The following is a 24,138-nucleotide window of genomic DNA, read 5'->3' on the forward strand; positions in this document are numbered from 1 at the left end:
CAGATCATCATTTCCGCCACACACAACATATTGAACGATGACAGTATGACACATTATTGAATCATTAGGTAATAAAATATTTGTTGTAAAGTTTAGTGTATATTAGCTACTTATCTTCTTCATTTATTTATCAGAAAGCACATAGGTGTAAGGCTACTGGCTAAGAAGCAAATTCTACTGGTTTTATGTAAGACAATTTAACGTTTATTATGTAATGGATATTATTTGTTACATTAAAAATGGTTCAGATGGCTCTGAGCACTATGGGACTTAACTTCTGAGGTCATCAGTCCCCTAGAACTTAGAACTACTTAAACCTAACTAACCTAAGGACATCACACACATCCATGCCCGAGGCAGGATTCGAACCTGTGACCTTAGCGGTCGCGCGGTTCCAGACTGCAGCGCCTAGAACCGCTCGGCCACTCTGGCAGCCATTTGTTACATTATTTAGAAAGTTAAAGTGGTCAATTTTTGATTATTTAAATGTGTTAAAATGTAAAATAATGTAGAATAAACTGTAGCCAATCAGATGGACGGCTTCAGGGAATGAACTCCCCTAGTCAGTTGAGCGTGGATATACGGGGCGCTGGAAACGCGGCGGGGAACAGGCAGATGGACACAGCTGGTGCAGACGCGAAAGTGGACAGTTCGGCTAGAGACACCAAAGGGTACAGTTTGGATTGTGACGCGAATGCGGACAGTCGGTCATTGGGTAGCTAGGAAGTGAAAAAAACTAGAAAATTCCGCATTGTGTGGTATCGCAGAGCTTAGTCTCTGAGCGGTTAGCAGCCGCGCACCTGCCGTGATTTCTAACTTTTAGCGTAGATGACTTGTATTTTGCGATAAGATTGTGAATGATCGAACTGTGCCAAATGGATATGCGCTCAAGGGTAATAGTAAATCTAAATACGACCACATTGGCTGTTAGTTTGCTTTCTGAATAAACATTACTCTAACCAAATAGTAACTGTATAGCCTACATCATTTATGGGTCCTTAATTTAGTTCCCAATATAATCATTACTGTTATTATATATTATATTAACTTTGTATTTCACAAACATGCCATCAGCCAGACATTTTCACCCAATGGTCACAAGTGTCTAATTTAGTGCATGTAATGTGACATGTGCAGTTCAACCCCTAGACGGGTTTGAGTCAAGACATTTTGACAAAGAGTAACCTCATGTGAGACCAAACATCTTTAGGATGTTAGCTGCCAGGGTCCATATTACTCTATGAATTTGCAAGTTATTCAGTTTCATTCACTGAACAAGTTGTTTGTTTCATCAATATACATTTTGTAATAAATCAGTTTATCTTTTGCTTGAGTATTGGCCATGAAGAATTCATTATCCTAATGGTTAATGTAAATGTCATCTAAAAGTCCTTCGTGAAAGGTTCCCATAGCTAGGCCTTCTAGCCACATGTAGATTATTTTGCTGAATGAGAAATAGTTATTTTCTAGAATTAATTCTAATATCCCTATGAATTCTCATATCCCTGCCTTGGAAATAAGTGTGCTTTTCATTAAATAGTACTTCGTTATTTCAATAGCGCCACCGAGAGGACAGCGAAAAATACATAAACCTCAGTGTTCATTATGTCGAATTGTTATCTCAAGGAACAGCCGTGAGTATCTCCAAAAAGCTCAAAGATTTCCTTAGAATCATTTACATGTTTGAAGAGAACTTCTCTGTCAGAAACCCCCAACAATTTCTTAATTATGTAAGTGATGTGCACATACCAAACAGTGCAAGATTTGTGTCCATACACCTTGTATAACCTGTACAGATATATACCTGTAAATGAAACAACAATAATAATGATAATATTAGCACTGTAAAGAAAAATATCAAATGTATAACACATTTGTGATGCTCAACATGCATTTTAAGGATACTATAAAGTGTAACACAATACCTAATATACAAAATGTGTGTTTTGGAGTAATTCAAGAAGCTGGAAATCCCCATGGACTAAAAAAACACTAACATCCATCTACTGGAACATATGTAAGTCAATAAAATTATTTTGCATCGTACATAACTTTAGCGTATTTTATTAATGAATCAGTTGATAAAGAGGCACTTAGTACTCACATATTCATGTGCAGTATGAAGCAGATGACACACTGTCGACCAAAACATTATGTTACGAAACATATTTGTCATGTGAAGATGGTATGGTAGCCCCTAACTGGTTATGGCAGTAAAATAAAACATACAAATAGTAAATATGCCTGGTTGCGTCGTTCACTGACCATCATTAATGGCCACGGAGTTTACAAGATCTAGCTTGAGTAAAAATAATAAAATGCATATTTGAACCATCAGCTGCTTTTATTTTAAACCCAAATATCAACAGGTTTCAATCTTGTACCATTCACACATACAATCCAAAGATATAAATAAATATATGTAATACACAGGAAATTTTAACAGTTCTTTACAAAGGAGTGCAAAACAACATTACTTACAGGTTTAAAATGGTTTCAGCCGCCACATTACATTTTTCATTACTTTAAATGTGTAGTACATCCCATGACTGTCAATAGACGACACTGGACTTTTAGAAGCAAACATACAAATACTGAATGCACATAGGGTAGTACTGAAGAGATGTGTAATCAGAATAATAGCTGGAGTCCACCCAAGATCATCCTGCAAACATTTATTTAAGGGTCTAGGGATATTCACAGTAGCTTCTCAATATATATACTCTCTTATGAAATTTGTTATTATCAACCAAACCCAATTCAAAAGTAATAGCAGTGTGCATAACTACAATACTAGGAGAAAGGATGATCTTCACTATTCAAGATTAAATCTAACTTTGGCACAGAAAGGGGTGAATTATACTGGCACTAAAGTCTTTGGTCACTTACCAAATAGTATCAAAAGTCTGACAGATAACCAACAAGTATTGAAGAAGAAATTAAAAGAATTTCTGAATGACAATTCCTTCTACTCCATAGACGAATTTTTAGATATAAATTTAAAAAAAAGAAAAAATATTTAAAAATAAAAATAAAAAATAAAGAAAAACAAAAAACACAAAAATATAAAGTTGTTATATTAACTTAAGTATGTTGTAAAATTAACCTCATTATGTCATGTATTAGAAAATTCGACTCGTTCCACATCATTACGAAATATCGTATTCATGATCAATGGAACTAGTATTAATCTAATCTAATCTAATCTAATCAGGACTGTAAAATAACTTGTAAAAATATTTAGAGATGGGTCAACGATCTTTACAAAATATTTTCGTCATATAATGCAAAAGTATGTCAATGACAATTTATTTGTTAATATAGAGGACTAGACTACCTTCAGTGAACATCTTTGATATAGTTCCATATGTAAGGAAAAAACAAAGTTGTTACCTCCAAGCATAAGCTAATGTAGATGTTACAATACAAGGTAGAAAATATTATAACATTCTAATATTACACAGTATTATATTCATTGCATATGGTTGATGAAATATATATTAGAAAATGACAACTATATCATAAATGTAATGGAAAGCGCATCTGTAACATTAAAACAAGCTAATGTATGAGTACAATGTTTAGAAATGTTCTGAAATGTCACTCAGTGTTCAGATGCATCTACACTCCTGCAAATTGAAATAATAATACCGTGAATTCATTGTCCCAGGAAGGGGAAACTTTATTGACACATTCCTGGGGTCAGATACATCACATGATCACACTGACAGAACCACAGGCACATAGACACAGGCAACAGAGCATGCACAATGTCGGCACTAGTACAGTGTATATCCACCTTTCGCAGCAATGCAGGCTGCTATTCTCCCATGGAGACGATCGTAGAGATGCTGGATGTAGTCCTGTGGAACGGCTTGCCATGCCATTTCCACCTGGCGCCTCAGTTGGACCAGCGTTCGTGCTGGACGTGCAGACCGCGTGAGACGACGCTTCATCCAGTCCCAAACATGCTCAATGGGGGACAGATCCGGAGATCTTGCTGGCCAGGGTAGTTGACTTACACCTTCTAGAGCGCGTTGGGTGGCACGGGATACATGCGGACGTGCATTGTCCAGTTGGAACAGCAAGTTCCCTTGCCGGTCTAGGAATGGTACAACGATGGGTTCGATGACGGTTTGGATGTACCGTGCACTATTCAGTGTCCCCTCGACGATCACCAGTGGTGTACGGCCAGTGTAGGAGATCGCTCCCCACACCATGATGCCGGCTGTTGGCCCTGTGTGCCTCGGTCGTATGCAGTCCTGATTGTGGCGCTCACCTGCACGGCGCCAAACACGCATACCACCATCATTGGCACCAAGGCAGAAGCGACTCTCATCGCTGAAGACGACACGTCTCCATTCGTCCCTCCATTCACGCCTGTCGCGACACCACTGGAGGCGGGCTGCACGATGCTGGGGCGTGAGCGGAAGACGGCCTAACGGTGTGCGGGACCGTAGCCCAGCTTCATGGAGACGGTTGCGAATGGTCCTCGCCAATACCCCAGGAGCAACAGTGTCCCTAATTTGCTGGGAAGTGGCGGTGCATCCGTGCGTCGCTGCGGTCCGGTCCCAGGCCGACGGGCACGTGCACCTTCCGCCGACCACTGGCGACAACATCGATGTACTGTGAGACCTCACGCCCCACGTGTTGAGCAATTCGGCGGTACGTCCACCCGGCCTCCCGCATGCCCACTATACGCCCTCGCTCAAAGTCCGTCAACTGCACACACGGTTCACGTCCACGCTGTCGCGGCATGCTACCAGTGTTAAAGACTGCGATGGAGTATGCCACGGCAAACTGGCTGACACTGACGGCGGCGGTGCACAAATGCTGCGCAGCTAGCGCCATTCGACGGCCAACACCGCGGTTCCTGGTGTGTCCGCCGTGCCGTGCATGTGATCATTGCTTGTACAGCCCTCTCGCAGTGTCCGAAGCAAGTATGGTGGGTCTGACACACCGGTGTCAATGTGTTCTTTCTTCCATTTCCAGGAGTATATGTTATAGCAATTAAGCAATTAGTGTCACATATTTACAGGAAACCTTCATATGTAAATCATATTTCATTACAGTGCTTAACGAGAAGCTTAGTATATCAGTAATGATAATATCAAAGAATGGGAGGGAAATAAATCACAACAGCATAATCAACCACAAACCCAAATTTTGGTTTAAGGAATATTGACAACAACACATGTGCATAGTAGTGATAGTAGTGAGTAACATTCTTTAAAAATTATTGAACTTTAGTTATAGGCATTAGAGGCTCACACATTAGTACATATTTTGAGAGACTTACAGAAAATATTCTTCACACAATCAAGACAACTTATTGCTAAGCAAAATATGTACTTGCATAAGAACAGACTTAAAAACATTAGATGGAATGTAGACTTTGGGCTACAGATGACTTATCTGATATGTAAATACATGATGGTTGTGTTCATAATAGCTTTTCACAATGCTCAGTTTTAAGTAAAAGAAAGAATATATGGCCTGTTGTTCAATAAAATCAGAGCTACATCTTAGGAGTAGGAACAAACTTTAGGTGAAGGCAACTTATTGACAAGAAGTCGTTGTCAAATACAATAAAAGTTAGAATTATTGAGTGCTTTGCATACTCAGTGTAAAACAGCAGGAGAGACGTTACAGAAATTGTACAAATGTTTATGACGAACTGCGGTAATACACAAGATGTGGATAGCAAAACATAATATAATGTATCTGCACTGCAGTTGCGTAATGAAGAAACCTGACAGGGGTCATAAGAAAACCACGTCCAATAAAAGTGTTATTAACATCAGGCAATGACATTAGAATGCTAGATAAATCTTGTCACGTCTATGACAGGCAATTTATTCATATTATAAAACGAGCTATAATGTTTATTATGAAGACAAGCCTAAGGGGATGGCGCTTAAGAGGGAGGAGTAGTGGTGCAATCCAAGAACATAGCTTATGGATTAGAATCAGGTAAGGAAAGGACATCTGAAAAATTTCCAAAGAAATCCTTATGTTTCAAATCTTTTTGTTCATTGGGATCATTTGTACCTTTTCTTAAAGTTGCAAAAGGTTTCAGTTTCCTACATAGGTTTCAAAGTTACTACCTTTTTAGCTTGATGTAGCATTTTTTTATTCTCGTCAATGGTACCTGTTGTGAGGTTGCAAGTGGTAAAGTGGAAGCCTAGAGGTGAAGTGTTTGATTGTTGTGGGTGTTTAAGAAAAGGTGTCTTTAGTTTCCTCCCAGTGTGATGTATTTAAAACTTTTCATATTGTTGACAAGTTCATTTTATAGACACCTGGCTTGAAATATAACGACTTTTTTGTACCTAAGTTGCTTTGCCGTATTATCGAAACGCTAATATCAGTTTCAAGAGTCAATATGACTTTAATTTTCCTAAGTACATTGCTTATTTTGTCTCAGATACTGCCTACATGTGGAAAATTTATATATCTGTATTTTTATACTTTTGTCTTTAGTTAGGGTAGTTTTTTGATTCGGTCTATTTGTTTCTGTTTTTTTTACTTTTTCTGTGAGACATTATCAATTATCAGCTCTTGGTTACCATTACTTAGAGCTACAGAGTTCAGTGCATTTGTTTCATTGTTAAAGCTTACAGCAGACAGTGAGGTTCTTAGCAGCCTGTCAGTCAGGCTATAAACGTATGCATGGTTATATCTAATGTGGTAGCAGAATGTTTCATGAATAATAATATGTGTGGTAGTTAGCTTCCTGTATATGTTAAAGACTAGTTTTCTCTCTGCTTTCGAAATCTCTATATCCAGGCAGTTAATTTTATTATCTTTTTCTCTTTTATAGTGAATTTAAAATTTGGATGAACATTATTAAGCAGATTGTAGGCCTCGCTGACTACTTCATCATTACCATTGACTAGTGTAATGGTGTCATTTACATATCTTTTATATATAATAATACTGTCTGTGGGATCTGATTCATTGTTTAGGATCTCGTTCTCAATGTGATCCATCAAGATATTGGCTAACATTCCAGCTAAGCAACTCCCCATTGGCAGCCCTTGCGGTTGTTTGTAAAACCATAATTAAAATTGAAGTAACTGTGTGACAAGACAAGGTTTAGCCCATCTATTACCTGTACAATTACAGGAATAGGTAAAATTCGGTACATAATAAATAGTTTCTGATCAGTTCAATGGTTTCATCCTCTGGGACATTGGTGTTTAAGTTAGTAACATCTAATGAAAATAGGTGTGTATCATTAGGTATCTGAAATTGTTTAACTGACTCTAGGAGAGCTGAAGTATTTTTTAGGATATACTTTTTGGAGAAGACATATGTATCCATTAGAGCTGAATTTAATTTTTGCTCAAAAGGTACCCTGAGCTATCACTGTAATTTACAATTGTCCATTTAGGAAGGTTTTCCTTCTGGGACTTTGGTTGTGTCCTTAGTGTAGGGGCAGTAGGATTCATAACTGTTAGTGATTTTTTCCCCAGTTTACAACTAGGAAATTACAATTTTTTAGAAAATATCCTAATTTTGTCTAGAAATTTTGCAGTCAGATTCTTCTCAATTTTACTGACCCCATTGTCAAGAAAAAATTTGTTTTGTCAATACAATCACTGACATACATTGTAACAACCTAATTTCCTTTATCAGCTTTCAAAGCAAGTGCTTCCTTTTTACATTATTTTTATGGCATGTATTTGTACTGCATCTCTAGTATTCTCTTCTTCCTCCTCTCATCTATTGTAATACAAATAATTATCAGACACCTGTACTACTTTATTTGTCAGTGTGTTTTTGTATGATGCTGATGTGGCTCTTTTTGTGTGAGCAACCAAATGCTTGACACATTTTTCACATGGTATATACTTTGAAGTTTTGACTTTTGCTGAGAGTACAAGTTTCATGTGGTTCACGACCTAAAAAAAAAAACAACAACAAAGGATATATGACATTGTACAAATAATTTTTGTGTCGTTTACTTCTTTTATGCGCTGCGGATTATAAGTTCACTTGCATAAATGTTGAAGTATACGGAAGATGTACTTACCTTTCTACTTTTATGCAATGTATTTTACAAATTTCGGAGAAAATCCCCATGTCAAGCTAGGGATTACCGGTGCCACGCGCCATTGTGTGAGACGAAGTATTTGGTATATCCTTAAATTTAATGCGTCCTAGTGGAGGACGGATTTTAACAAACAATAAAAGAACAATAAAAAAATTGTGTGTCTCAGATTAGGAAGTTTACAGAACACTCACTGGCAAGTAAAAGGAGAACGGAGAATTCTTCATCGCCCGATTGATGTTCGAGATGAATTTGCGATTGCCATAGTAAATGCATGCTTTGTTTCACAGAATGATTTACCATAAAGAGATGGCTAAAAATTTCATGACATATCGTACGTCCCTTCAGAACTGGAAAGCTGTCAAAAGTAAACATGAAATGTGACAAGTGGACCGACACTGAAGACCACATAATTTCTCCACGAGACAGCCAGCTCACAAGTGGCAGCTCGGAGCCAGTTGCCTGTCACAGAGTCCCAATAGGCGGGCTACAACGCACGTCACTTTTTTATTGGCTGCCGCAGACGGCCTGTCTAATACTACACTACAGACTCGCCCCCCTGCATATGTCTCTATACCTGCCAATACGTCTCCCCCACCCGCTGCTAACATGGGGCAAGAACTCTACGCAAGTAGCCAACGATGAGAATGCAGGCAACAAAAAAACTCAATCTTCAGAATCTTTCTTAGATTGCTAACACTATAGAATATGCATTTCTCCTTAGTATAACTACACAATTCGTGGTCGTAGCTACAAAATAGGGAACCAAACCAGAAATCGGGGCTCCTCATGATTAACATCCACAGACTCTCAGTCTAAACTCTCCTAAAGCGTTCATGGAATGCTGTCAGACGTCCAGACTCATCATAGGTGTTTAAGGATTAACTTTGAGTGAGCTTGCCGTTAGAATATGGAATAGTTTTTCGATCCGACATTCCTCTATGCAGTTAGAGCTTTGAGATTTAGGTCTCAGAAGAGACATGGGTTTAAGCAAACAAAATGTTCAAATGTGTTTGAAATCTTATGGGACTTAACTGCTAAGGTCATCAGTCCCTAAGCTTACACACTACTTAACCTAAATTATCCTAAGGACAAACACACACACCCATGCCCGAGGGAGAACTCGAACCTCCGCCGGGACGAGCCGCACAGTCGATGACTGCAGCGCCTAAGACGGCTCGGCAAATCCCTCGCGACTTAAACATACGGAAGAGATCGTGATATTACTGCACATTTGCAACTTATGCATCGTGAAAGTGTCAAGAGCCGACTGGAAGACGTTTTCCAACTTGCTATACCGACTGCAAATATTGCAGCTAAGTCTTACTCACTATTTAAAAACACGTAGTTCTCCTCTATTGCTGTCCTTGGCCACGCGAGTCTTACAACAAAGTTCATACATATAATAGACAAAGAAATATAAAAAAGAAAACCGGGTGTCACGTGTCCAGTGGTGGTATGAGTCAAAAAGAATTTGTTTGGAATGTGATTTGGGACGTGCAGTTAAAGTGGAATCACAACGAATTTTTTGCCAGAAACTACAGCGGAACTGAGTTCTCAGTTTTTGCTGAGGAAATTATGAGCTGAAAGTCAAACCACGAGGTCATGATTAAAGACGAATTCAGAAGTGCATTACTCGTATAGAACGTATTTTCTTTCATCTCACAACGGTAAACCTCTGTAAATCGTATTAAGTTTCCTATGAGACGATTCAGAAAAGAGCTAATCTGTAAAATGACTAAGAGAAACGAGAAGCACATTCGTTTCATAAATGACGAAGAAATATAGCTATAGACGCAAGACTTACGATTCATCTGCGATTGTTACATTTTATTCACAAGTGACGAATAAGTGTTTCTATATATGCAAGTGAATAATGTTTGGAATTGCATTTATTATTTATGAATAACGAATAGTAATTTACATTTATGTTCGTTATTCGTCATTCGCATAAATTTCACTCAAGTCTTATGCTAAACAAAGTGCATCGCATATGTGCACACACGTAATTCGCTGCCTGTGTGCAAGTGAGTGCAGGTGCGTGAAATCCGCGTAGCTCATTCCGCGTGTACATTTACACACGCTGCTGTCACTGGCATCGGTAGTCTATGGCAACTTCCGCCAACACTCGCGATGGATATGAGCGTCATCACTCGCACACTACGGGCACTTGCGAGCCACGGGGACATGCATGCAGTTGCAGTGCTCTAAGCCACACCCCACGGCCTCGCTGTCCCCACGCTACCCTCTCCGGATCCAGGCAGCATTATCGGGAATCTTCAGGATGTGTTAGCCTTCACCACTGGATTACAAACCCCTACCGGCTGCGCAACGCCCCCTGTCGCCAACAGATTGAGGCACTCAAGATACATGTCATGTGCAGTTGGCTACTTCACCCATGTTCCACCCTTCAACACGATCGCCAGCCAGGGGAATGGAAAATGTGCGACAATGCATGGCACAAATCGTTCCTCTTTGGGCCGATATACAGCTTTCAAAGTGTTTTGGACCGTTTAACGTAACGATACATGGATAAGTCTCAACCGTTGAGACTTCATTTATACCTAAATTTCAGATTCGAAGTTAAATACTGGGACGATAGCGACTTTGCATAATTTTTAGGTTACTGAAAAAGACACAAATAGTTTAGCTGAAGCTAGTTAAAGGTGGTATACTTGTTACCCTTGGTTTCACACAGAGCTGGTATTTCTCCGGATTAAGCGACCCATAGAGTCCCCATTACCTCTATAACTACCATTCCACTTATCGGGATTTAATTTCTTCCTCATTAGCAAAGGCAAACTACTATGCACGTACTCAGATTCTTATTAGACGAACCATAATTTAAAATGCTTTCTGGTACAGAGCTGCCTTATTTCATTTTGGAAACCACGCTTATACTTTCAACCCCATACCCTTCGCCATTAAAAATGTGCTTAGCATTATAAATACTACAGTAAATTATATTATAACTTTAAGAATTAATTTATTTTACTGAACTACCTGAAAAATGCAGCCAGTTTCAAACTATACACCTTACAGGCAGCCGTAATTTTGTCATCATGGGTAGCGGCAGTTTCCTTTCCTCATTTACGTTGCATACACAGGCAACCTCTTGTTACCGAATTCTCCGTGAGGCATCCGTTTATAATAGAAAATAAATCAAAATCGTATGTTGCACCTGTGAACATCTTATGTGGTACAAAGCCTTCTTCCGTTTCAATGTACAGGAATGTGGTGGACCGATGAATTATGACTGAACCATCCACACGTTGTACTCGGTGTCCCTAGAGGAATGGGCTATATACAGGGGCATGACACGAGCGATCATTGTAAACAAGAATGTACAGTAAACATTGTTCTAAAATGCATACCTCAAGAGCTATGAGCACTTATTCACTCTTAATTCCATGAAACAAATTTCTTCTGCGACAAGCTCTTTGCATTCCATATATTGTGACGTGATAACATGGACCAAAACAAGAAAAAGTTGTCATATAAACACTGGCGCTGAAATGCGTTCCTTTGGAGCTAAGAACACTTGTTCATCTTCGGTTGTCTAATGAAGTAGTACTCACAGTTCATAAGGTGTGCGTTTTAGAGCCCATGTTCACCACATAACTTTTTTCTTGCCAATACTATCTCCTTCCAATCAGTACAAAGCAAAGAGTCTGCAGCAGCAGAGATTTCTTTCACTGTTAGAAACTGATGTCCTGCCTGTAGCTCTTATGATATGGAGTTCAGAGCTTTTGTTTACTTGACTTTTTTGCTTCGAATGATCGTTGCTGTTGTAGCCCTGGGTATTTACCTTTCCTCTTGGGACAGTCTATACTATGAATTCCAATGTACCTAATATTTTACTCACTCTACACTTCTGTAACTAAAGTATTAATAGTATTTTCGAAATTCTTTTTGTAGTATCGATAGTTCCGATGCCGCAGCGTAGGTTGGCTCTATGAGAGCGGAAGATCTTCGCCGACCACAGTGCCCTCTAGCCGACACTGTGCAACTCTACGAGCGCCGCTCCACTTTGGCCCAGTTCATGAAGAGCAGAAGGCCGAGAACCATCGGTTAAGTCTAGCTTTCTATTGAGACTTACTTATCTGGACTTCGGCTGCGCACCTACGTGCTCATCTGTACAAAGTTACGTATACATTTGTATATATTCATGCACCAGTATAAACCTTCTTTACCTTACTTGCAGTACCGACGTGCCTTACCTCACCTGCTCCTAGCCGGCCGCGGTGGTCTCGCGGTTCTAGGCGCGCAGTCCGGAACCGTGCGACTGCTACGGTGGCAGGTTCGAATCCTGCCTCGGGCATGGATGTGTGTGATATCCTTAGGTTATTTATGTTTAAGTAGTTCTATGTTCTAGGGGACTGATGACCACAGCTGTTAAGTCCCATAATGCTCAGAGCCATTTGAACCATTTGAACCTTCTCCTACTCGCTTACTTCGTTCGGCCTCTCTGGCAGCTTTCAGGAACAGACCCACGCGGCGTCCAGGCGGGACACAAAACTTTTAATATCACTTAAATATGTAGACCTCACGTTGTTTACAATCGGCTCACAAAACACAGTCTCATATGTCTTATAACAACCCAAACAGGGGAGAACGCGAGGAACTGTGCCGACCTCTCGTCTTTATTCCTTAATTTGATTCTAAAATCGGTCAACTGAGTGCTGCATCTACCAAGAAACATCATGTGTTCCTATACTCAATGTCCACAAGGTACAACACCCTAGCTTTGTAGTGTCTACAACATTATCTCTCTGTGATTATTTTCCATCTGTGCCTTGCAAAGGATCGTATTAAACTTTCTTGCAGTGATGCAGGTACTTTTCGTTTTGTGTTACTTGTAAATAAGTTATCTTCATCCCTCCGATCAAAGTGTGATTAATTTTGTGGCACATTTCTTGTCGCGCTTTCCGCAAAACCCTTTCACTAATTCGTTAGTAGCACCCAGTTTTGTGACGTAATGACAGTAAAAGTAGTTAGTGTTCATGTGAACAGAAGTATGTATTAAAATATCATACCTTTACATGGCGTAAGAGTCTAACCACTATGGATACACGTCCTTCGAATTCTCCCTCGTGCTCCGGTTTTCTGTTCACAAGAGAGTGATCAGAAGCGTTCGATGGTCGCCTGGTATCCATATACTATTTAAACAAGGAAGTTCTTTTTTGTGCTTTTATACACAGAGGAGAAACGAAATTTGAAACACCTCATGACACCTTCATTCCAGCGACAATGCATTATGACACGAGAAAAATTTAGGCACGAACGAAGCACAACGTTCTATCAACACAGAATTACAATACAGAGATGAAGGACACTGGTCAAAGCTAGCCCATCTGTTAGCCTTTCCTGTTGCATTATGGTACCTCCTCTTCGTTAGAGTAGTTGCGACCACATGGCTACAAAGCGGAGAAAAACTTAAGTCCAGTCTAACAAAGAAAATGCTAAATGAATTTAAGAAAAACTAAACAAAATGAATAGGCGGTAGCACACCGTGACGTAAAGTCATCGTACACTACACGTACTGTAGTCACCCTTTAATTGGAGACACCCAACAAAAAATGAAGACTGAATTTAACGTCCCGTCGACCTCGAGGTTATTTGCCTGGAATAATTTAGGGAAATCACGGAAAACCTAAATCTGTCAGTGGTCGATCATGAAGGGCCCTTTAGAAAATTAAAACGAGATTAGTAATCTTAAATGTAATACATTTCATCTTAATACCTGACTATTAAACTTGGCAAAGCAATCACAGACTCCATCCATTCGCTTAATAAGTAGGAACCTGAATGCTGAAAATGGTGATGAATCGCCTAATAGTGACCACCCACAGACGGTGGGGAGAACGGTTTACAGATGCTGAGGACCCATGAAGGCTCAACACTTTCCGCAACAGGTATGTCTCTGATTTACTTTTCTTGTTGCCAAACATTATTCATCCAGGTATTAAGTTACAAGAAAACTCAAGTAACACTCGCATCTTTGAACTTCCACTTCACGAAATTGTTAGAAAAAGGGAAAAATGAATACGCTCCAGAAAGTATAGTAACAGTTTTGTCCATTCCTTCTCCTAAGTCTTTCTGTGCTTGTGCAGATTATAAACATGACCAATTACGTTTGCCTTTGATACTAAAACCCACAGTGTATCACGAGCAAATACAATCGGAAGATGTCTCATCATCTCTTCTCTTGGTGAAATATGGACGTTGTCTGTCTTTGCCATGGGAGAAAGAGTCAGATAACAGTTTTTCATCTGCCACTACGACAAGAAGGAGACTAACTGCAAGTCGGGGCACACTAATATTGACCCAACAATTATTATACACACACGTAAGAAGACTCATTAATCATGAGCCACACAGGCACACAATTGTTTCAGAAAATATGTTGGGACATTAATAACCCCAAATTTGCTAGGCTGACAGGCAGTCTCAACAATATAGATACCACATGGTAGTAAAGGAAAATTCATACGTTATACTCAATTCCCTTAAATGCCCACAAGGAGTATCACATGTGATATATTGTAACTGCTCAGTAAGATTCCATACATCATTACCGACAGTAGCCTCAAGAGAATGAACTAATCCAATGACACACCAATGTGATCAAAGCGCTGGAGTTGCCCAATGACAACGCTCAGTCAATCAGGACAAAGATACGCTAGTAGCACGCAAGAACAATTGGTACATTCCACGATAATTAAACACAAAACTTAAGAAACGTCGTAACTGTATTACAAGTCAAATCACTTTATTATCGAGGTCCAAGACTGAGAGAATTAAGGTACAATGCTCTTAATTTGTAGATAAAATGTCATTTATAAAAATGGAATAAATATAAATAGAATATCTCTAAGAGACTTCATTCGAATATCAATGTCATGATTAGAAACTACCCACTATTATCGTTTATATTAAACTCCATAGCATTAAACTGTACAAATTTGCTTGAGACATACTATGACTATATATGACTAAAACCATATGTAGCAGAATATATCCATCCCATGGTTCTTGGCGAAAACGCAGAACAGAAGCAATCTCTACTTTATGAGTGATAACCACATGGCTTGCATGTACAAAGCACATTGTGTTCATCCTATAGACACTCTACCATGACACTTAAAAACATTTCCCATGACTGCTAAGACAATTCCAAGACCATATAATAAACGTAAGCTAAATAAGTGTATTCCAAAAGTCCAAGTTAACACAAAAAACACACATTCTTGGAAAAGTGATTGACAAGAGTGATGAAATACTACCTAACTGTTGTCATTACCCACGAAAACTAAACAATTCTTGACGCCCTAGAGGTGAACGTGGCGGAAGAACACAGGGCTGATGTGGAATTTTTTTAATTTTTTTATTTTTAATTTTTTTACAGCGGAGGACTTGTTTCCAAAGCTTGTTTCTTGCTGAATCTAGACTACTGAACCAATGACCAAACCTTTCCATCGACTCCCCGGGTTTCATAGTTTTACTCATAGTTCGTGGTAATTAAGGCACACAATGGACCTTAATGCCCCAGTTCAGAGAGACAAAATGTAGCTTCACGATATTACTTTGGTGAATCCAAGAATCAGTTAACCCAATTAGGAAATGATGTTGTTCCTTTCACAATACTGTTTCTACTCCGATCGTGGTTTTGCATTAAAACGTTTAGAGTGCTCCATACATATCTAGGAACAGTATGAATGACCATACATTTTACATCTCCGACTGGCTGCAAGTGTGAACTTATTACCGTTATGCCCAGCTGGTCTCAAAACCTCCTGGACATTAGTCTTCTGGTACTTTCAGAGGTGTAGGTGCGCACACCTCAAGAAATCTGCTCATAGGCTAATGGACATGGCCTCATTGGATGTCAGGTGTGTGATCCCACAACAGCTGCTATCTGCCAAGTACTCGTGGCGTGAGTTCCTAAGAGCGTCAGCATTGGACTGCGAGAACGTGACACTTCGAACGTTCATGTACACAAGGCTTAACTTAAAATGGACAGGTCCTCTCCCACACAGTTACACACTCCTCTGCATTGAAGGCATATGCAACATATACAATTACAAACATTAGTAACAGTTACTGCCAAACTCTCCAACATGTGTATTTATATACACATCAAAAAAGGTTTTGCATCATCCCGGTTCCCAGAACTCCTAAGGGCAGACGTTGACTTAGGGTATACTGTATCACAGATACTGTCCCACTGACTATTCATAAATGTCTCTAAACCCCCCGAAGATGTAAACAACCATGCATGAGCAGCACCTCTTAGACGAAGGGGGTACGGCAGCCGATCAGTTCCCGTCATTCCACCACCGAATGAGGTACACGACTTGTATTGTCTGTAGTTCAACCATGCCTGGACGGTCAGTACCGCGGTTCGATTGGCAAATAGCGAGGCCAGGGCACGGACGTTAGGTCCCTTCCAGCCGAAGTGGCGGTCGAAGTACTATTAGGCGAAGATGCGGGCACTGTAGCCAGCTCGGAATTTGCTCAGCGTGCGCTCTCTGATGACACTGGGGCGGAGAAAACGATTGGTGTTCCATCAGATTGCAGCCGAATTCCCTAATGATGGTTCTACAGGAATTAAGCAAAGGCATAAAGAGGCTAGATAAGAAATTAGTCAAGATAAGAAATTATGCAGCCAGGACAAGACACTAGATAAAAAAGTCGATGAGGAAGCAATATCCTCAGTAAATCATTTGACGACCAAAGAAAGAGATAAAAAGAGTTAAATACCAGAGTAGATAATGTATTTGCTGAAATTATTTTGATAACTAAAACCATCTAGAATGGCATGCAGGAAATTGGACAGACCTTAAGTGATGTAAGTGAGAAACACGAAATTCGTTTTCCCTAAACTGAACACGCTAAACCATCTAGAATGACATGCAAGAAATTGGACAGACCTTAAGTGATGTAAGTGAGAAACACGAAATTCGTTTTCCCTAAACTGAACACGCTTTCTTGCTTCATGGTAGTGTGTCATATTAGACAAGTGTATGGTCAAAGCGGTAGTGATAGACGGCTGTTCAAAACACCACCATATACCAGGGTTGGAACTTTAATAGTGGCAACTATTTGTTTACTGCTCATACAAAGTAGATACGTGTTTCAAAGTGTTACTGACCTTCAAAGTAGTCACCAGCAATGTGTTTAACCTGTTGCAAGCGATGTGGAAGTCGTAGGATACTCTCAGCAGTGACAGTTGTGTTGACAGTTCGAACAGCGAGGTCAATTGCCCGACGAATTTGTAGCAGTTCTGAATCGAATGCCGTGAAGTGTTTCCATCACTTCATAAGTCGAGTTGAACTTAAGAGGGCCTAAGTCAGGGGAGTGCAGTAGGTGGTATAGCACTTAGCAGCCCCATCAGTCAAGCAAATCAGTAACAGTTTGCACTGAACGTGCTTGAGCATTGTCCTGCAAAATGATGGTCAAGTCCTGCAGGAAGTGTCATCACTTCTGTCTCTAAGGAGCTCGTAGGTTATGTTCCGAAAATGAACAGCATAGAAACAGAAGTGATGACACTTCCTGCAGGACCTGACCATCATTTAGCAGGACAATGCTGAAGCACATTCAGTCCAAGCTGTTACTGATTTCTTTGACTCATGGGGCTGCTAAGTGCTATACCGCCTACTGCACTCCCCTGACTTACGCCCTGGTAAGTTCAACTCGATTTATAAACTGAAGGAAACGCTTCACGGTATTCGGTTCAGAACTGCTATATAGTCGTCGGGCAATAGACCGCGCCGCTCGAACTGTCAACATAACTGTCACTGCTAAGAGTATCCTACGACTTCCACATCACTGGCAACGGGTTATACACAACGCTGGTGACTACTTTGAGGGTCAGTAAAACTTTGAAACACGTATCTATTTTTTACGAGCTGTAAATAAATAGTTGCCACAATTAATGTTCCAACCCTCGTAAATCTAGTATGTCGGCCAGTAGCACCACAGGAAGTTGTCCTTCAGACACAAAACCGATCAAATTAAGTAGTAGCCATGACTGAAGTACCTGCTGAGGCATTCCAGAAAGTCTTGCTATAAAATTGAATCCGATAGGACACAGCCGTTATCGGCAAGGGATATTGAGGAAGTACCAGCTTTTCTATGGTTTAAACCTCCACAGAGGCAAATAATTAGGTGGAATCGGGAAACCTTAGCAGAATTTCAGCAAACGAACTGAAATGATGGCAAAATCAGTGCATTTAGTCTGAGTGGTATGAATGATAAAAGCAGTGCAAACTAAACGAAGTGAAAGGAATCGAAAGAGATTAGACTACTGGAATAACGGATGGGAGACAGATGATCACTCGGAGAGATGTAGTAGTTACGTAGCCATGAATGAATTAGAATGCAAGAAAGTTCTCTGGCGGTCCTGAGTTACTTGCATTTTCTAGCTGCAGCTAACGAACAACATGCTACGTTGTGACTATGTCAGTGTGGCAATATCCTTCCATTATCATGGGGATATTTTATGAGAATGAGGTAGTCCAGCCATCTGCGCAAAGAAGTGAGTGTGCAAATGGAAATCCTTAAGCACAATTATCAAACATATGATGACTTTCGCAAATCATTTCTCAATAAATTCTGGTCCAGAAGCATTCAGGATAGAATTACGCGTAACATACATTTGAAAGAGAATATCAGTGAGACCGGATGTGAGGACCCTGTGAATATATTTTTGGGATATGGTGAAGCAAAATCAATATTTAGACACACCTTAAGCGCCTAGATTTAATTCAGATCTGCTTAAAGAATCTGTCATATAAACTGCAGAGAAAAATATTCTTAGCAGGAAGGAATATGCAGGATAAAGTGTCTTTTGAAACTTTATTGCAAGAACTTAGTTGTTGTTGTGGGATCAAGTAAACCAATCCAAAGAAGAATGCTAGACACTGTACTTACTTATAATGGTGGGCAAGATCAGGGAAGTAGATGAATGAGCCTTGGACCAGATCAAGATTTTGATCCGTGACACAGGATCAAAAACTTAGAATCGTAGGAACAGGGTCCCCCCGACAATTATAGTCGAGGTTTAAAGGTAAACCGTCTGTGAATCGACAGTCAATGGGTGCCATTGAATAGAAGATGACTAAGGAACGTGAGGACTGGTTTGGAATTGAACAGATATACTAGAGATGTGTTGGAATAGAAAAGAGACACTGTAGGTGTGTTGTACTTAAACTATAGGGGCATGAGAGATACACAACTTGCAGAGAAAGAAGAGGTGTAATCCTTCCAGTATCGAAAAATTAATGTAGTTATAATATAATTGCTTCTTGTGACTAGGATGAAGGAAAACTGTTTTGCTTACCGCTATGTGAAAAAGAATTGGCAAGAGTTGTCCTCAAAAAATAAAAAATTATAATAAAACGTAGAGGAGCAGTTCTGGGAGCTGGAGCTGGAGCTGTCTTGTCGGAAGTGTACCGCTTTTATGTGGAATTGAAGGTGTTATATATTATATTTCAAAAGTTTCCCTTTGGATTCACGGAAGGAAGTCACTAGTTATGCTGATGACATTAGTTGCTGAGCATTCTTGGGCAGAATATAATGAGTTCCTATATCAAGTACCGCATGCTTTTGACAAACATGATATAATTACAAATTTCAGCAAAACCGAGCTGGTAAGGGAGGAAGTTAAATTTTTTCGGCCCATTGTGACGCTAGGTGGAATTCGACCAGCCAATGAGATATTAGGGGCAGGCAGGGAGTATTCTGCACATGAGGCTAAAAGGAGCTTTTGTGCTGAACTAGGATTAGTAAATTTTTGGGAACGTTTCATCAATCTCGAAGGACTGACGCCTTGACACCGAAAAAAAGTATTGGACTGGGACATGACCCAAAGAGCATTTACTGCAATAAGAGACACATTTATATGCACCAGTACTAGTATGTCCCAGTCTTAGTAATGAGCTCCCTACGACTTCAGACAGTTCACAGAGTGGTTCAGGTATGGATGTGTTTCAAGAGCTTTAGCGGGATGGTGAGGTTGTTACGAAACCAAATGCATTTGAATGTCACGACATCAGTAAGGCTGTCACTGTACTTGAAACTTTGCTGGCAATATGAGGAGTCACTAAATTTCGCTCCTACCTCTTCAGGTGTGAGACTATAACTTGTACCGATCACGAAACATTGCAATTCATCACGTCTGCTAACCTGACGTGATGAACGAGATGGGCACTATACAAGAAAAATTTAAGATCGTTTACATGCCAGGTCTGCAGAATGTTGTGGCAGAGACCCTTTCCTGTGGTCCAATTGTGCACATATGGCGTAATTCTGAAGAATTAAATGAAAAAAAACCATACAGTTTGATGTTATGAGTGGTGTTGCTTTAGAGAATTTGGTTCTAACGTCTCTCACAAACATTGCTAGAGAGAGAGGTAAAGATCCAGTTTTGTGTATTATTAAGTCCAGTTTCCAAAACGAGGGGGAAGGGCAGTTCAGGAAATTCTGTTCAGTAAGGGGTAGAATTCTATTCTATAGGTTACACACAAATAAGCCTATGCTTTCCACAGAAAATATTTAATAAATGGATTTGGTATTACAATTTATTATGGAAATTTCGGACCTGGAAAGTTTTACCAGAAACTGACAGTTTCTGTATTTCAACTACATAGAGACGTGACTGAAGTAAATGCTTTGTACTTGTCAAGTCTGTCAGAAGACAAAAATGTCTACCATCTCATGTAAGTCTCCTTTATGGCGGATCATCTCACCTCGTTTAAGAGAAACTGCAGCGACTGAACAGTATGAGACCGGCTCAAAACGATAAGTGGTCATCAGTATGTGCTTTTAGTAGTGGAAATGGTGTCACAGCTCGTGACTTTCACACCCTTGTGGAAAGCACCTGTGACAACAATGCCTGCTACTTTTGTAAAGCGTTTCCGCAAAGAAGTAGGCCATGTAGGAAAGGTTATGGTGACAATGGACCTCAGTACAGGTTGAGACTCTGGAAGACACTACTAAGAAGGAACGGGACTGAAACTGAGTTTATTTCAAAGTTGCACCTAGCCTCAAACCAGCTAAATGCATAATTAAAGAATTACGTAAGTTGGTCGCATTCACCGTAACCAAAATCATCGTAGCTGGGATGTGATTTTCCAAGATTTTCAAGATGTCATCACTGAGTTGCTTCCTGAAGTAGCCCGTATGTGTCCATCGATGGTATTAAGGAAACTGGGACTACCTAATTGAGTGAGGGAATTAGTAGACTTTCCACAGAGTGGGAAACAACGGCATTCATAACAGTCAGTATAGAACACAGACAAGAAAGAAGCACTGAGTAAGCAATGGAGACAGACGGATCAAGTATGTCACCTGGTAATGAAACTGGGTGATAAAGCCCTGAACAAGGGGCATCAATTTTTGGACGTTAATTTTTTAGTTTGTATGTAGGTCATTTCCATGTATGAAGAGTGGTCCACAAAAACAATGTGGATGTTGGAACGATTAGGGGAGAGAAATCTAGTGGAATGCTACACATTTCGAGGGTGAAAACTTTCAGAAAATGAAAAGGAAATAACACGCTAAAAAGAGCAAGTCTTTTTAATTTCAATATCGGTAAGACGAGAGGTTTAAAGATGTGTGCGTTAAAATGAAGAATGGTTTAATCGCACCAAGGGATCGCAGGGATTTTTATGTGGTTTTTCTAGGTCTTACAGTTACGTCCATAGAAAAATGACCAAGGACGTCATTTTTGTTGCTCTCTGGGAGCCCTGGGTGAGTGTGAGTTGAGTCAAGGAAATCTTGAGAGCAGAAGCTGCTTCAGCCTATTATGTTTCAGGGAAGGTAGAGTGTATCTCAGTCGCGGTTGACACAAAGAGTGACTAGTGACCAAATGAAGGAGAGGTGGCGACGAAAAGCTGTTTAATGAAGCATGAAAGGGGTATGAAGACACTGCATCGAATCAAAAGGAGAATGAGTATGTGACGAACTTAAGTAGAGTAGTTACTAAGGATGCCTTAATACTGTATTTTATTTCAGAAGATGTGTCAAATGTTGACTCTTTTATCTTAGTATGATTTGAAAACACATGAAGAAATTAATCATATATTTTTCTGTGATCAGCAGGCAATTCATTTCAAATGTTGTGTGTAAGATGTTCACTTCGATCAAATGTTACAGAGATGCAGGTCCGATGTGGGACCCACCAGTAGAAAAATGTAGGATCTACGAATTTCGAGCTGCCATGCCCATGCTTAAGCAAATTATTCCATGAAAATGAGTGCAGAGTCGTAGAGCAGAATGTAAACGATTTGCATGGAGTATGGTTAGCGTTTCTGTGATAAAGACTGTTTCGAATATTTCCCAGGAAGCTAATATACGTGTACTCAAACGAGGCGTTTTATTTCGCTGCTCTGCCAGACGGTGCTCGAGTGGACTCCTAAGCGGATATAACGATATGTATCAACTGAACTAGTTCATCTACGCCAGTGGACCATTATGTCGTTTTTACAGCATTCACGGCACATGTGGTGGTGATTTGCTAATTTATATTTGTGATTTACGGTTTGCTACTTCGGTAATCATTTCTTGGATGATACTAAGAAGTAAAAGTAAAAAAAAATCTATATTTTGGCTGTGAAGTCAAACTAAGAGATAAACAAATGAGGTCATGTTGTTACTAATGAGTAGGTGTTGGGTAACACATCATTCTTATATCAATAGGAATAAGGAAAAGACCGTTCAGAATGATCCAAAATAATTGCCTCCTCTTCCTTACTATGTGTGATTCTACTGGAGCAGTGTATGATAATGTGTCTACATATGTAAATAAGTATGTTTTGCAACAAACACGTTCGAGTGCAGCAGCGGATTATAAATAATATAAAAAGGACCAACTTTTGAAAAAAAAAGCTACGATGATTTTGGTTACGGTGAATGCGACCAACTTACGTAATTCTTTAATTATGCATTTAGCTGGTTTGAGGCTAGGTGCAACTTTGAAATAAACTCAGTTTCAGTCCCGTTCCTTCTTAGTAGTGTCTTCCAGAGTCTCAACCTGTACTGAGGTCCATTGTCACCATAACCTTTCCTACATGGCCTACTTCTTTGCGGAAACGCTTTACAAAAGTAGCAGGCATTGTTGTCACAGATGCTTTCCACAAGGGTGTGAAAGTCACGAGCTGTGACACCATTTCCACTACTAAAAGCACATACTGATGACCACTTATCGTTTTGAGCCGGTCTCATACTGTTCAGTCGCTGCAGTTTCTCTTAAACGAGGTGAGATGATCCGCCATAAAGGAGACTTACATGAGATGGTAGACATTTTTGTCTTCTGACAGACTTGACAAGTACAAAGCATTTACTTCAGTCACGTCTCTATGTAGTTGAAATACAGAAACTGTCAGTTTCTGGTAAAACTTTCCAGGTCCGAAATTTCCATAATAAATTGTAATACCAAATCCATTTATTAAATATTTTCTGTGGAAAGCATAGGCTTATTTGTGTGTAACCTATAGAATAGAATTCTACCCCTTACTGAACAGAATTTCCTGAACTGCCCTTCCCCCTCGTTTTGGAAACTGGACTTAATAATACACAAAACTGGATCTTTACCTCTCTCTCTAGCAATGTTTGTGAGAGACGTTAGAACCAAATTCTCTAAAGCAACACCACTCATAACATCAAACTGTATGGTTTTTTTTTCATTTAATTCTTCAGAATTACGCCATATGTGCACAATTGGACCACAGGAAAGGGTCTCTGCCACAACATTCTGCAGACCTGGCATGTAAACGATCTTAAATTTTTCTTGTATAGTGCCCATCTCGTTCATCACGTCAGGTTAGCAGACGTGATGAATTGCAATGTTTCGTGATCGGTACAAGTTATAGTCTCACACCTGAAGAGGTAGGAGCGAAATTTAGTGACTCCTCATATTGCCAGCAAAGTTTCAAGTACAGTGACAGCCTTACTGATGTCGTGACATTCAAATGCATTTGGTTTCGTAACAACCTCACCATCCCGCTAAAGCTCTTGAAACACATCCATACCTGAACCACTCTGTGAACTGTCTGAAGTCGTAGGGAGCTCATTACTAAGAC

The sequence above is a fragment of the Schistocerca piceifrons genome, chromosome 5 (assembly GCF_021461385.2).
Source record: "Schistocerca piceifrons isolate TAMUIC-IGC-003096 chromosome 5, iqSchPice1.1, whole genome shotgun sequence".
Classification (NCBI taxonomy): domain Eukaryota; kingdom Metazoa; phylum Arthropoda; class Insecta; order Orthoptera; family Acrididae; genus Schistocerca; species Schistocerca piceifrons.